The sequence below is a fragment of the Pelodiscus sinensis genome, chromosome 3 (genome assembly GCF_049634645.1).
Source record: "Pelodiscus sinensis isolate JC-2024 chromosome 3, ASM4963464v1, whole genome shotgun sequence".
NCBI lineage: Eukaryota > Metazoa > Chordata > Testudines > Trionychidae > Pelodiscus > Pelodiscus sinensis.
Genome location: NC_134713.1, coordinates 32,390,172 through 32,405,233, shown reverse-complemented (window position 1 = coordinate 32,405,233; position 15,062 = coordinate 32,390,172). Strand labels below are relative to the sequence as shown.

The 15,062-nt window shown below is 44.6% G+C and overlaps 1 protein-coding gene and 1 long non-coding RNA gene across 5 annotated transcripts in view; one reads left to right on the top strand and one right to left on the bottom strand.

The window, feature by feature from the left end:
* EIPR1 (EARP complex and GARP complex interacting protein 1) overlaps positions 1-15,062 on the bottom strand; it is a 198,054-nt gene that overhangs the window by 106,101 nt on the left and 76,891 nt on the right. The gene's annotated exons all lie outside the window — the stretch shown is intronic.
* The window catches only part of LOC142827784 (uncharacterized), a 30,721-nt gene continuing 18,707 nt past the window's right edge, over positions 3,049-15,062 (top strand). Inside the window, exon 1 of the long non-coding RNA XR_012902541.1 lies at positions 3,049-3,175. This is a non-coding gene — a long non-coding RNA (uncharacterized LOC142827784). The remainder of the gene's footprint in view (positions 3,176-15,062) is intronic.

Here is a 15,062-nt window from a genome sequence, read left to right as displayed (position 1 = left end):
GAAAACTTATTACATCCCCTCTCAATCTTATATTTTCTAGACTAAACAAACCCAGTTTTTTCTATCTTCCCTCACTGATCATGTTTTCTAAACTTTTAATCAATGTTGCTGTTCTTCTCTGAACTTTTTTGAATTTGTCCACATCCTTCTTGAAATGTGGCCTCCCACCTGAAGTCCTACAACTGCCACTGAAAACTGCAGTGAGAACCATGAAAATAGTAAGCAACTCAGAAGAGGCCATGGCACGTAGTCTTTCCAGACTCTTAACTATGTTTAAGATCCATAGTGCCTCTGGGCAGAAAAGGGTAAGTGATTTTCAGCTAGATTCTTTTGGGAGGAACTTGGGCGACTGAAGAATTTGGCTGAGTCTTTGAGAGAAATTTCACTCTCGTAGTGTTGGTGGTAGTTGGGGTTTTTTTTCTGGCTGAATGACTTATGATTGAGTTTGTTTAGCATCATTTCTCAAATGCAGTTACTCTGGCCAAATGCGGCCACAAGGTGCTTTTCTTGCAGCAACAGCCACCTGGGCTCAGATGGAGGGTGCAAAAAATAGTGGTCCCATTGTTTCCCTATTGATCTTACATGTACCACCTTGGTGTTAACTGCTAGCGCTGCCAGAAAGGGTTGGGCCCTATCCCACTTTGGAGACACCTGGGGCACAACACTAGAGGAGCTGGCAGCCAGTGAATTCCCCACCTTCCCAGGGTAGTGGGGCTTGAGCTTTGAGCTTCATCTCTGGAGAGGCAAGGCAGCAGCCTCTGGCTGAAGACATTCAAGCTCCAACTGCAGTGGCAGGTCCCAGGCTCTGGGACTTCAGGTTCCAGCTACATATCTGGCCCTCCCACTGCTTCCCTTGCTCCCTCCAACCCCCGCATCCAGGGCTCAATTTGTGCCCAGGTATGGCAACATGGAGTTAGTCTGTGGTCATAACTGTATGTTTGTTAATACTGCATCTGACGAAGTTGGTCTTTGCCCATGAAAGCTTATGCTCCAACACTTCTGTTAGTCTATAAGGTGCCACAGGACTCCTCGACACTTTTGCAGATTCAGACTAACATGGCTACCCCTCTGATACTTTGTTAATATTGTGACTGACCGCCCCTCATGCTTTATGGGTTGGACTTACGGAAACAAATATGCATAACTTGAAGGTGATTTGGACAAAATATCTCATGTAACCTATTAATCTTCATGTCATAATTTGCTGGATCTGGATATCTTATTTTGGTGTATATATCATTCTTGTGGGTAAAGTTAGAAATAGGGAGTATGGAATGCTTTATGGTTTTAAATGTGCAAATGAAAGCCACCAAGCTCAGTGTCTAAATCAGGGGTTGCAACCACCAGCATGTGTGCCACACGAGCCGATTTCCCGTGGAACATTGGGTTGGAGCTGAGCCTCTCCCCCTACACAATCGGGAGCTCATGCTGCGGCTCTAGCCTCAGCCACACAGCTAAAGGCTAGAGCATTAGCTCAGGCTTCCTCCTGGGGGGCGGGACAGGGGAGGCACATGTGCAAGTCTCTGGGACTCTTCTGCCCAGCTTGGGCATGCAGCTAAGGGATTAACCCTCCCTTCACGGCTACAGGCTTCTTGCTTCAGGAGGAGGTGGGGCTGGGCAGCCGGTCACATATACGGCACCAGGGCCTGGGCTACTCCCTGCGGATTCTGTGTGTGGGAGGGGGGGGGAGCCCCTTCCCCAGTGCTCCTCTGCACCCAGCCAGGCTGGAGCCAGCCTTAGGCAACCCCGGGCTTTGCCTGCCCCAACCCCAGAGCTGCAGACAAAGGGCTGGTCGCGGCAGGGAAGACTCTGCTCCCGTCCCCTCCCCCACCACATCTAGAATGTAAGAACATAAGAACAGCCATACTGGGTCAGATCAAAGGTCCATCCAGCTCAGTATCCTGTCTGCTGACAGTGGCCAACACCAGATGCCCCAGAAGGAGGGATCACAACAGGCAATCCTCACACGATCCCTCCCCTGTCACCCAGCTCCAGAGAAACAGAGGCTAGGGATACCCTTCCTACCCATCCTGGCTAATAGCCATTGATGGAAGTAACCTCTATGAATCTATGTAGCTCTTTTTTGAACCCTGTTAAAGTTTTAGCATTCACCACCATCCTCTAGCAATGAGTTCCACAGGTTGACTGTGAGCCGACTGAAGAAAAACTTCCTTTTGTTTTAAACCTGCTCCCTATTAATTTCATTTGGTAACCCACTAGTTCTTGTATTATGAGAATAATTTTTAGCACTTTTTACACACCAGACATGATTTTATAGACCACCATCATATTTCCCCTCAGTTTCCTCTTTTCTAAGATGAAAAGTCCAAATCTTTTTAATCTCTATTCAGATGGGATCCGTTCCATACCCCTAATAATTTTTGTTTCCCTTTTCTGAACCTTTTCAAATGCCAATATATATTTTTTTGAGATGAGGCAATCACATCTGTACGACGTATTCAAGATGTGGGCGTACCATGGTTTTATAGAGAGGCAATAAGATATTCTCTATCTTATTCTCTATCCCTTTTTTAAAGGCTCCTAACATTCTATTTGCTCTTTTCACTGCCACAGCACACTGAGTGGAAGTTTTCAGAGAACTATCCACAATGACTCCAAGATCTCTTTCTTGAGTAGTTGTAGCTAAATTAGTCCCCATCATATTGTATGTATAGTTGGAATTATTTCTGCCAATGTGCATTACTTTACATTAATCAAGATTAAATTTCATTTGTCATTTTGTTGCCCAATCGCTTAGTTTAGTGAGATCTTTTTGAAGCTCTTCACAGTCTGCTTTGGTCTTAACTATCTTGAGCAGTTTGGTATCATCTGCAAATTTTGCCACCTAACTATTTACCCCTTTCTCTAGATGGTTTATAAATAAGTTGAATAGCATTGGTCCCAGGACAGACCCTTTGGGGACCCCGCTAGTTACCTCTCCCCACTCAGAAAACTTAACATTTATTCCTACCCTTTGTTTTGTGTCTTTTAGCCAGTTATCAATCCACAAAAGGACCTTCCCTCTTATCCCATGACAACTTAGGTAAAATAAGAGTCTTTGGTGAGGGACCTTGTCAAAGGCTTTCTGGAAATCTAAGTATACTATATCCACTGGATCCCCCTTGTCCACATGTTTGTTGGCCACATGTTCCTCGCCCCAGCGCTGCTACTGCCGGTAAGTGCACTGGGAGCATGGGGATGTGGAGGCAGGGTGGGGGGTAAGGAGAATGCAGGGGTTACAAGAGGCTCAGGCTGTGGGGGCAGGATGGGAGAGGGATGGGGTTGCACTGAGGGATATGAGGCGATGCCATGTTTCCAACTGCAGCCAACCCCCGATGCTTTAGATGATAAAAAAATCAAATCAAATCAAATCAAAATAAACAAAAAACCCAGAATACACAGGGTCAATTATGCACCAAAAGGAAATATTCCATCCAGTCTCCTGCAGATGACCAGTTTATGCCCTGAAATATGAGATTTTTATTTGATTTTATTTATTCATCTCAGCAAAGAAAGTATTTTAGCTCCACAAAAGGTATCTAGGATCTTGATTTTAACCTCAGAATATTTCTGCAATGTGGAGTGTAAGGAACATCAGCGTAACTTGACAGTTGAAGCCCCACTTAAACTATTCTCATCAGTTTTGGATTTCACCAAGACAATGCAAAACCCAACACATCACATAGACACGTGGAAGCATAAAGGAAAATAATTACTAAGAGCAAAAAAAAGTCATTTAAAAATTGTAGAGAAAATTTGAAGCAGGGTAGAGTTCCTAAAAGCCTCTAAGTAACGTAGGTGCTTTTCAAAAATTTACTTGAAGCCACCAACCTCATCTCCCTCCTCTTCTCCCCCCACACTTAAATTTCAAGTGTGTGCAATAACTGGGCAGAGATTCTATCTAACTTTAGTAACTAAGTGCTGTCAAGACCAAGCTGGAAATGTGCCTCATTATTGTATGCACAGGAGACTTCACTGCATTGGTGGAAGCATAAAGATATATCAGACTTCCACATCTTGCAGACCTGATTATGCCATTCCTTGGAGCCCAGTATACAGCGTCCCCTCTGAGAGGCTATTTATGTACTCCAATGATGTGATGTATATCAGATGCCATTTGTTATCCCAAAATGCAAGAGGCTTATCTTTTGAAATGTAATTTGACCATGATAGATTTACTGTAGTAAGTTTGTTATTTTATAGTACTTTCTGAAGTAGCAATTTTTAACTATTCAATTTTCATCTTAAACTGTTCTAAGTTTTCTACATTAGTGCATAGCTTTATAATACTATACAATATTAGAATGAAGACTACCAAAACCTTAAAATGGGTTCTTCTAGCTAAGAAGTCATCTGACCTTGTTCATTATGGGTACATCTACAGAACGTGTTGCAGTGACCATCCTAGCCCAGGCTGACAGACTTGGGCTAGTGAGGCTGCTGCTAGCACTCTAAACATAGCTATGGTGACAGTGCTTTCAAATTGTGGCTCAGACTAGATACTGGGCTCTAGAGACCCGAGCACAGCAAGTACAAGTCTGTGGATTAAGGCTAGGAAGCTCAATGCCCCTAGCTGTATAGATGTATCTCAAGGAAGCAGTTTAGTTATTTAGCAATCTCTAGTCCAAATTTACAGAAATTGAATTGAGAAACTTCTATCCTTTATTTAACAAGATTAAAAATGACACACTGTGATTACTGCCTCTTATCCTCTGGAAAAAAGCATCAACCTCACTGGAATGACAGCATTTCCTAATGTAGTATTTTCTAAAAATGCTCTCCCTGATTCTAACTTGAGGGATGCATCTGAATTTAAAGGATTGCAACTCTTCACCTTGGCCGTGTCCAGACTCAGGGGTTTTTTCGGGAAAAGTAGCCTTTTCCCGAAAAAACTTCCCCTGCGTCCAGACTCAAGCCGCGTTCTTTCGAAATTAATTCGAAAGAACGCGGCTTTTCTTTCGATGGCGGTAAACCTCAATTTACGAGGAAGAACGCCTTCTTTCGAAAGTTCCTCTTTCGAAAGAAGGCGTTCTTCAATGTAAATAGGCCGTCTTCAAAAGAGAGCATCCAGACTCGCTGGGTGCTCTCTTTCGAAAAAGCGGATTTCTCTTTCGAAAGATCCGCCTGCAGTCTAGACATAGCCCTTGTAAGGCAAATATTTGTGTGTGCATCTATCAGATGCTCCTCCCCCCCCCCCAAAAAAAAACCCAAACAGAAAGCTGGCTCATATTTCCATATGTAAAATGATATAACATTGCACACCAGCTTCACTTCACTTAGAGTTGCTAAGGGATGGAATCCAGTATGCATCAAAAAGGGACCGTCTTCCTAGGACTATACAACTAACATCAATAAAATCCCCAGAGTATTAAAAAACTTTATTCATTGCTGGATTTGGACATGTTCGTGGAAACTGATGGGCCAGTATGAAGCTCTAATACTATGGTCTATTCTCAGCAACTTTATTTTTCTTGCAAGTCTTACCAGTTCTATTTTCAAATTTTGAAAGTGTCGTACCTCGGTGTTCTCGTACCTCGGTACCTTCGGTGGTCTGGACTGTCAGTGTCAGCATCGTTTGGTCAGGGTTGTCCTGGCACGCTCCTGACAGGACCTCTACTCCGTTGTTAAACTCTCGGCTGCGTGCGTAACAATCGGTACTCCCTTTATCTAGAGTGTTGGACCCTGTGCACTTGGGTCAACACAAGAGATCTCCGAGAGGCCCCGGAAACGACAGATGCAGGCAAGGTTTGAAAACAATCGAGCAGGTTTATTGTCAAATGCGAAGCTCTACCAGTTGGTAACAGAGATCAGTACAATGTTACACCACTGGGCACTATGGCCCGCGTTGACAAGGTACCAACACCAGGCAGGCCTATTGCCATATAACAGATATTAACAGCAGTTAGTCAAAGTTAAGCTACTGTGCACTCTGTAAGTTTAGGCAATGACACCTGCCGTTCAGGCGCCTAGTGCGTCCCCCCCCCCCCCCAAGGTCGGCCGTAGAGCACCCTCTGCAGTATCCTTTTATAGACAGGTACAAACAACTTACATCATTTCTTTACATACCAGGTTACCACCCTCTGTTGCTTAGTTACCACCCCTCACCTTATGGAAAGGGGGCTTACTTACTATCCTTCATGCTGTCAATTTCATGCTGGTCCTGAACCTAGGTCGGTATGTGCATTAGTTTTTAGGGAGTTTTTGTACCAAGACATTTCTTATTAAGATGTTCCATTACTCCCCTTTGGCTTATAGTCTGTACCCAGTGCCTCCCTGCGTCCTTCCATGCTCGACCTAACTTACACAATCACACAGTTATCAATAGGGCTTTTTTCTTGGCTCCTGTGTTACTGAACCAAAGTCTTGCTCACTAGATAGACTGTTTCCATGTTGCAGGCCTTAGGCCTGCTGACTCCATATTACTGACCCTCAATTTACTACAGAAGATATGCTGAGATTAAGTGTTTGGCTGATTTCACTGGTGTAAAAGAATTTGATCCAGAGCACCTTTAATCTTCTCTGAAACTCGTTTTAATGTACAGATTGAATCTCTCTAGCCCAGCACCCTCAGGACCAGACTGATGCCAAACCAGAGAATTTGCTGAACCATGAGAGGTCAATATTGTCTGGCAGTATTACCAACAATTCTATTGCTTACAGGCCTTTGAGAAGACATTTAGGGGAAAATTAGATCTAAATAACAGCACAGAACACTGAGAGTCAGGACTGGTGGCTATAAACAAACTATATGGGACTGTGGGAAACTTGGCCATGCCCATGATAAGTGGACAGCTGGTTACCTAAAATCATGCCAGACCATGGATGTTGCTAGACAAGAGAGTGCTAGACTGCAAAGATTCAACCTATTCTTATATACAGCTCTAATACTTTATTCATCCCCAAAGGTGTGAAAGCAAAATGGACTGACCCCAAGGGTCAGTCCTGGGACCAATCCTTTTCAACTTATTCATAAATGATCTGGAGAAAGGGGTAAGCAGTGAGGTAGTAAAGTTTGCAGATGATACCAAACTGTTTAGGATAGTCAAGACAGAAGCAGACTGTGAGGGACTCCAAGAAGATCTCACCAAACTGAGTGATTGGGCAACAAAATGGCAAATGAAATTTAATGTGGATAAGTGTAAAGTAATGCACATTGGGAAAAATAACCCCAACTATACGTACAGTATGATGCGGGCTAATTTGGCTACGACAAATCAGGAAAGAGATCTTGGAGTTATCGTGGACAGTTCTCTGAAAACTTCCACACAGAGTGCAGCGGCAGTCAAAAAGGCAAATAGGATGCTAGGAATTATTAGGAAAGGGATAGAAAATAAGACCCAGAATATCTTACTGCCCCTGTATAAAACTATGGTATGCCCACATCTTGAATACTGTGTACAGATGTGGTGTCCTCACCTCAAAAAAGATATTTTGGCCTTGGAAAGGGTTCAGAAAAGGGCAACTAAAATGATTAGGGGTTTGGAACGGGTCCCATATGAGGAGAGGCTAAAGAGACTGGTACTTTTCAGTTTAGAAAAGAGGAGACTGAGGGGGGATATGATAGAGGTCTATAAAATCATGAGTGGTGTGGAGAGGGCTGATAAAGAAAAGTTATTTATTAGTTCCCATAATAGAACAACTAGAGGACACCAAATGAAATTAATGGGTAGCAGGTTTAAAACTAATAAAAGAAAGTTCTTCTTCACACAGCGTGTAGTCAACCTGTGGAACTCCTTGCCAGAGGAGGCTGTGAAAGCTAGGACTATAACAGAGTTTAAAGAGAAGCTGGATAAATTCATGGAGGTTAGGTCCATAAAAGGCTATTAGCCAGGGGATAAAATGGTGTCCTTGGCCTCTGTTTGTCAGAGGCTGGAGAGGGATGGCAGGAGACAAATCACTTGATCATTGTCTTCGGTCCACCCTCTCTGGGGCACCTGGTGCTGGCCACTGTTGGTAGACAGGATACTGGGCTAGATGGACCTTTGGTCTGACCCAGTACGGCTGTTCTTATGTTCTTATGTTATGTTCTTATGTTATCATGGCCTTAGTGAAGCTCAACAGCCTCCCGGGGGCCTTGGCAAGGTGGGCAAAGGGGAGGGCTAGAGGCAAACAGCCCACCATGGTGCCCAGCCCTCAGAGCTACATGGACCACATGAGATGGAGCTCCATCAGTAATTTATAGGGCCCAGAGCTCAGTCTGCTGCCATGGCCACAGTAATTGTGGCAGTGGCTAGGAGCGCCAAGACCCTTTGAATCGCCATGTCCTGAGACAACCACCCTCTCTCCTCTCCCTTGTCAGTGGCAGTGAATCCATAGAATCATACAATCCTAGAGCTGTAAGAGACCTCAGGAGGTCATTGAGTCCAGCCCTCTGCCCAAAGCAGGACCAGCCCCAACTAAATCATCCCAGCCAGGGCTTTGTCAAGCTAAGACTTAAAAACCTCTAGGGATGGAAATTCTACCACCTCCCTTGGTAACCCATTTCAGTCCTTCACCACCTTCCTAGTGAAATAGTTTTTCCCTGATATCCAACCTAGACCTCTCCCACTGTAACTTGAGACCATTGCTCCTTGTTCTGCCATCCATCACTACTGAGAACAGTCTTTCTCCTTCCTCTTTGCCACCTCCCTTCAGGAAGTTGAAGGCTGCTGTCAAATCCTCCCTCACGCTTCTCTTCTGCAAACTAAATAAGCCCAAATCCCTCAGCCTCTCCTCATAAGTCATGTGCTCCGGCCCCCTAATCATTTTGATTGCCCTCCACTGGATCTTCTCCAATGTGTCCACATCCTTTCAGTAGTGGGGGGCCCAGAACTGGACACAATACTCCAGATGTGGCCTCACCAGTGCCGAATAAAGGGAAATAATCACGTCTCGAGATCTGTTGGCAATGCTCCTCCTAATGCACCCTAATATGTCATTAGCCTTTTTGGCCATAAGGGCACACTGTTGACTCCTATCCAGTTTCTCATCCACTGTAATCCCCAGCTCCTTTTCTGCTGAACTGCTATCTACCCAGTCGGTCCCCAGCCTATAACAATGCTTGGGATTCTTCCATCCCAAGTGCAGGACTCTGCACTTGTCCTTGTTGAACCTCATCAGATTTCTTTTGGCCCAATCCTCTAATCTGTCTAGGTCACTCTGGACCCTATCCCTGCCCTCCAACATATCTACGTCTCCCCAAACTTGCTGCAATCCATCCCCTCATCCAGGTCATTAATAAAGATGTTGAATAAAACCATCCCTAGAACCAATCCTTGGTGTACTCCACTTGAAACCAACGGCCAACCTGATATCGAGCCATCGATCACTACCCATTGGGCCCGACAATGTAGGCAGCTTTCTATCCACCTTACAGCCCATTTATCCAATCCATACTTCCTTAACTTGCTAGAAAGAATATTGTGGGAGACTGTATCAAAAGTTTTGCTAAAGTCAAGGTATATCACATCTATTGACTTCCCCATGTCCATAGAGCCAGTTACCTCATCATTAAAGCTAATCAGACTTGCACTTGGTAAATCCATGTTGACTATTCCTGATCACTTTCCCCTCTTCCAAGTGCTTCAAAATGGATTCATTGAGGACCCCATTCATGATTTTTCCAGGGACTGAAGGAAGGCTGACTGGTCTGTAGTTCCCTGGATTGTCCTTCTTCTCTTTTTTAAAGATGGGCTCTACATTTGCCTTTTTCCAGTCATCCGGGACCTCTCCTGATCGCCACAAGTTTTCAAAGATAATGGCCGAAGGCTCTGCAATGACATTTGCCAACTCCCTCAGAACCCTCAGATGCATTAAATTTGAACCCATGGATTTACATATGTCTAGCTTTTGTAAATAGTTCTTAACCTATTCTTTCTCCAGTGCATGGTTTGCAATAGAAGTAATTTTAAGTATTCCTAGTTTAATCCCAGATTTAATTTCCATTTTTAAATAAATTGTTTGAAAGTGGTGATGGTAGATTGTGAGGAGATTGCCTGAGGAGATTGTGAAGGCTAGGACTATAACAGGGTTTAAAAGAGAACTAGATAAATTCATGGAGGTTAAGTCCATAAATGGCTATTAGCCAGTTTGGGTAAGGAATGGTATCCCTACTCTCTGTTTATCAGAGAGTGGAAATGGATGGCAGGAGAGAGATCGCTTGATCATTACCTGTTCGATTCACTCTCTCTGGGACACCTGGCATTGGCCACTGTTGGCAGACAGGGTACTGGGCTGGATGGACATTTGGTCTGACCCAGTATGGCCATTCTTATGCTCTTATGTTATGTAAATGTCAGGAAGGCCTGAAATAGATTGCAAAGTGTCAACCCATTGTTACAAATGGAATATTGTGCATCATCATTCCTCAAATCAAATAATGAGTAGCTACAGGAAACTCAATATAAACACATGAACAAGGTGCCCACAGCTACCTTTTCAATAGACATCCTACAAATGGGATCACTAACTGTACAGTGCTTGTGTTATTGGCTATACATCCATACGTTTCACACCAATACATTACTTTGAAAGTCTCTAATTACTTTAATAATTTTAAATTTTCCATTTTAACTACTATTAAAAAGTTTAAGGCTACATCTAAACTGTAAGCCTCTTCTGAAAGAGGCTTTTTCTAAAGTATCTTCTGAAAAAGCCTCTTTTGAAAAAGAGCGTCTAAACTACAACCAGTACGTACGAAAAAGCAAGCCGCTTTTCAAAAGAGAGCACTCAGGCAGTCTGGATTCTCTCTTTTGAAAAAGCACAGTTTGCATTACATAGCGCCTTTTTTCGAAAGAGCACTTTCGAAAAAAGGCATTATTCCTCGTAAAATGAGGTTTTCCGCAGTTGAAAAAACTGCTGCGTTCTTTCGATTTACTTTCATTTTTCTCCCACACCACTTTCCTTCTTCCAATGTATTCTCTCCTGTGCACCCTGCCCAAAAGTAGCACCAGATCTATGCAACAGTACAAGGGGTACTGCCAGTACATACCAGCAGTCTAGACGCAGGGGAATTTTTTTCAAAAAAAGGCCACTTAAAAAAGTACTATACCCTCTCAGTGCTTGCTTGCTGGCAACTTGGATAGGGGGTTAGGAGAGCAGGTCATGGAAAGGATATGGGAAACACATCTCATGAACAACTGTTACAGAAGGTTAGTAACTGTTTTTAATTTTTCAAGTGCTTGCTCATGTCCATTCAGTGACTCACAAGCAGTATCCCTAGGGGTGGGGTCGGAATGTTTGGATGTGCTGGTTGCAATACGACTTTATCAAAATTGGCATTGTTATAAGCCGGAGTGATGGCATTGTGTGATGTGACAGGATGAATCACAGTCCTGCAGATGTCCCAGACTGGTATCACAAGGAACACTGCAGATGAAGACTGAGCTCCTATAGAATGGTCTCTCAGGATGACCAGAGATAGGATCTTAACCTGCTTGTGGCAGGCATGGATGCAGAAGGTTGTCCAGGATGAGAGTCTCTGGGATGACAATGGCAGCCCTTTCACCATATCTGCCATCACTATGAAGAGCTGCATTGACTTGTGGAAGGGTCTAGTTCAGTGACAGGCAACCAAGATTAGTGAGTGGGCCACATGAATGAGCCTCCATCTTACTGGGCCACAAAACTGAAATCCAGTGGTGGGCAACCTGCAGTCCACACACCCCTTTCTGCCTCCTTCCCCAAACGTCTTGTGCACTGGGGTCCCGCACTTAGCTATTGCTTTCCCTTCCTCCCAGCACTTTTGGAACACCATCAATCAGCTGATCCACACTCTGTCCTCGCTCCTCTCTCTCCCTCTCAGAACTTGAATGGCTGCGAATCAGCGGATCCTTTAAGTCAAGGGCAGCATACCAATGTCCTGGATCTAGGGAGTGTATGATAGAGGCTGGAGAGACCATGAGGAACTTCAACTTCTGGAGATATTTGTTGAGGTGATAAAGGTGTCTGAAGCTTCCTTTGGCCTTCAGGATAAGGAAATGTCAGGAGTAAAACATCTTCCCCCTCAAATCTTGAGAAAATTCCTCCATGACTCCCACATGCAGGAGGGCTTACACCTCCTGGACAAGAAGCTGCTTTTGAAAAGAGTCCTGAGGAGGCATAGGATTTTGAGTTGGAAAGGAGGGGTACACAGAAACTGGAGGATGTATCCAGTTGAAATAATACTGAACATCCAAAAGTTCAATGTTATGTGGCACCACGCAGTCTGGAAAGAAGACAAGAAGTCCAAAACCAAAAAGTGACACAGAAAGACAAGAAGTCCAAAAACAAAAAGTGAGATGGATTCTGGTATGCAATCCTCAGATGCACTCAAAAGACCTGTTTAGACCCACGAGGATGTCTGCTTAAGCCCAACCCAGAGGCTGAGGCAGAAGGCAAGGACTGCCAGTGTTTATAACCCTTCCTTTTCTTTCTCTATGGTTTGTGCCTGGAAGGCCACAAGAATCAGTGAGGCAGCTGCAGCCACAAATGCTTCCTAGAAGCTATAGACATGCACTGACCCAAAGATCATAGCATGGGCATTGAATCTTTCAGGCTGGGCAGACTAGAATCATATAGAATCATAGAATCAGAGGCCTAGAAGAGACCTCATGAGGTCATCGAGTCCAACCCCCTACCCAAATCAGGACCAACCCTAACTAAATCATCCCAGCCAGGGCTTTGTCAAGTTGGGACTTAAAAACCTCTAGGGATGGAGATTCCACCACCTCCCTAGATAACCCAGTGCTTCACCACCCTCCTAGTAAAACAGTTTTTCCTAATACCCAAACTAGCCCTCTCCCACTGTAACTTGAGACCATTGCTCCTCATTCTGTCATCTGTCACCACTGAGAACAGCCTCTCTCCATCCTCTCTGGAACCTCCCTCCTGGAAGTTAAATGCTGCTATCAAATTCCCCCCTCACTCTTCTCTTCTGCAGACTAAACAAGCCCAAATCCCTCAGCCTCTCCTTGTAAGTCATGTGCTCCATCCCCTTAATTTTTTTCATTGCCCTCTACTGGCCCCTTTCCAATGAATCCGCATCCTTTCTGTAAGGGGGGGGGAAGCAGAATTGGACCCTATGTACCTCAGATATGGCCTCACCAGTCCTGAATAAAGGGGAATAATCACTTCTCTAGATCTGTTGGCAATGCTCCTTCTAATGCAACCTCATATGCCATTAGTCTTCCTGGCTAGAGGGGCACTCTGTTGACTCTCATCTAATTTCTCATCCACCATTATCCTCAGGACTTTTTCTGCTGAATTGCTACTTAACCTGTCGGTCCCAAGCCTGTATCAGGGCTTGAGATTCTTCCATTCCACGTACAGGACTCTCTCCTTATTGAACTTCACCACATTTCTTTTGACCCAATCCTCCAATTTGTTTAGGTCACTCTGGACCCCAACCCTGCCCTCCAACGTATCTACCTCTCGCCCTAGCTTAGTGTCATCTGCAAACTTGCTGAGGATGCAATCCAACCCCTCATCCAGGTCATTAATAAAAATGTTGAACGAAATCAGCCCTAGAATGGAGCCCTCAAAGGCTCTGGGCCAACTGCTGCACCTTGTGGGGAAGGCCAGATGATGACTATAGTCATGAACACCACTCCATTGTGATCGCAGTCACCACTGTTCTGGCTGCCAAGTCAGCTGCATCCAAGGCCACCTAGAGAGAGGCTCTGACCAAACTCTTGCCTTCCTTCAGGATGGCAGTGAACTCCTCCTTAGACTCTTGTGCCAGGGAATTTCTGAGAGTAGTCAGAGTCCTACAGATTAAAGTCATATTTCTTCAGCAAGGCTTGCTGGTTTAATATGTGAAGCTATCGGCTGCCTCCCAAAGAAATCCAGTCTTCTGTCCTCAATTTTTTGGTGTGGTGCTGGGTTGCCCCTGTCTGTCCTTGTTTACTACAAACACTAGCAGGGACCCAAGAAGGAGATGGGAGTATAAGTATTGAAATCCCACTGCAGGCACATAGTACTTTTTAGATGCTCAAGGCAGGGAAGAAGGGACCAGAGACTTAATTGGCACTAGTACTGCTTCATTGATCAGAAGGGTGACTTTAAAGGAGGCCAGAGCAGCCAAGATGTCAATTAGGTTATGGGTGGACCCTTTAAGTTCTTCCACTTCCAATCCAAGGTTCATGACAACCCACTGCAGGAGCTCTCAATTCCCTGGTCTACACCAGGGAGTTATATCAAACCCTCCCTTATTTCAAAATCTGTACTCCTGTTTTCCTTGGGGAATAAGCTTATTTTCAAATAGTCATTTCGGGAGCTATTATTTGAAATTTAGTTATTTTGAAATAACTTCCCAGTGTAGACATGCCCACAATGGGGCTAAAATCATTCAATGGGAGTAGATTAGAAAGGTCTACTATCACATTATCTGCTGTTACTGTGAAGCAGCTAGTACAACAGGAGATGCTGGTACCTCCTTCTTAGCCTGTCCCACCTCCTCCTGGACTCTCATAAGGACTCTTCATTTGGAGGCCAAGGAGGATCTGTACCCATTTCTGCCTCTGAGTGGTACTGGGAAGTTGGTGATTGGTATCGGGCTGGGGACTGTTGCAACTGAGGCATTCAAACCCTGGAAGATACTACTACTGCTGGTGCCAACAAGTTCTATGCAGGTCCATGGTCCACCTTGTGAGGAGCAGGTGCTTGCACAATAGCCAGTACCAGGAAGGACAGTAATTCCTTTGCAGCCTCCAAAGTCAAAGGTATCTGGAGGTGGGAGGGACTATGACTGCTCCCAGGAGTCGGAGGTGGGTCACAAATTGGACTTGTGGCTCTTGGGTTGCTGAAGCCATCCACAGCTCTGGGGATAACAAGTGGCCTGGCACAGATACCATCATTTCTCCCTCTTTTATCCAGGGAGCATCCTTTCTCTGCATGTTGTTTACTGTGCTTTTTTCTTGGCACTGGGAATGGCAACCAGTGTTGGGAGGAGCACAGTGTTAGCAGCACACTTTGTACTGAGGCTGAAGTACTCAACATCAATTTGGAGCAGGACAGCTCCTAAAGCCTAAAGAATGCTTCCATTAGCAGAGCCTTCAGACAAATGTGTCTGTCTTTTTGAAGCCCCTGAAAACCTAATACTTGTC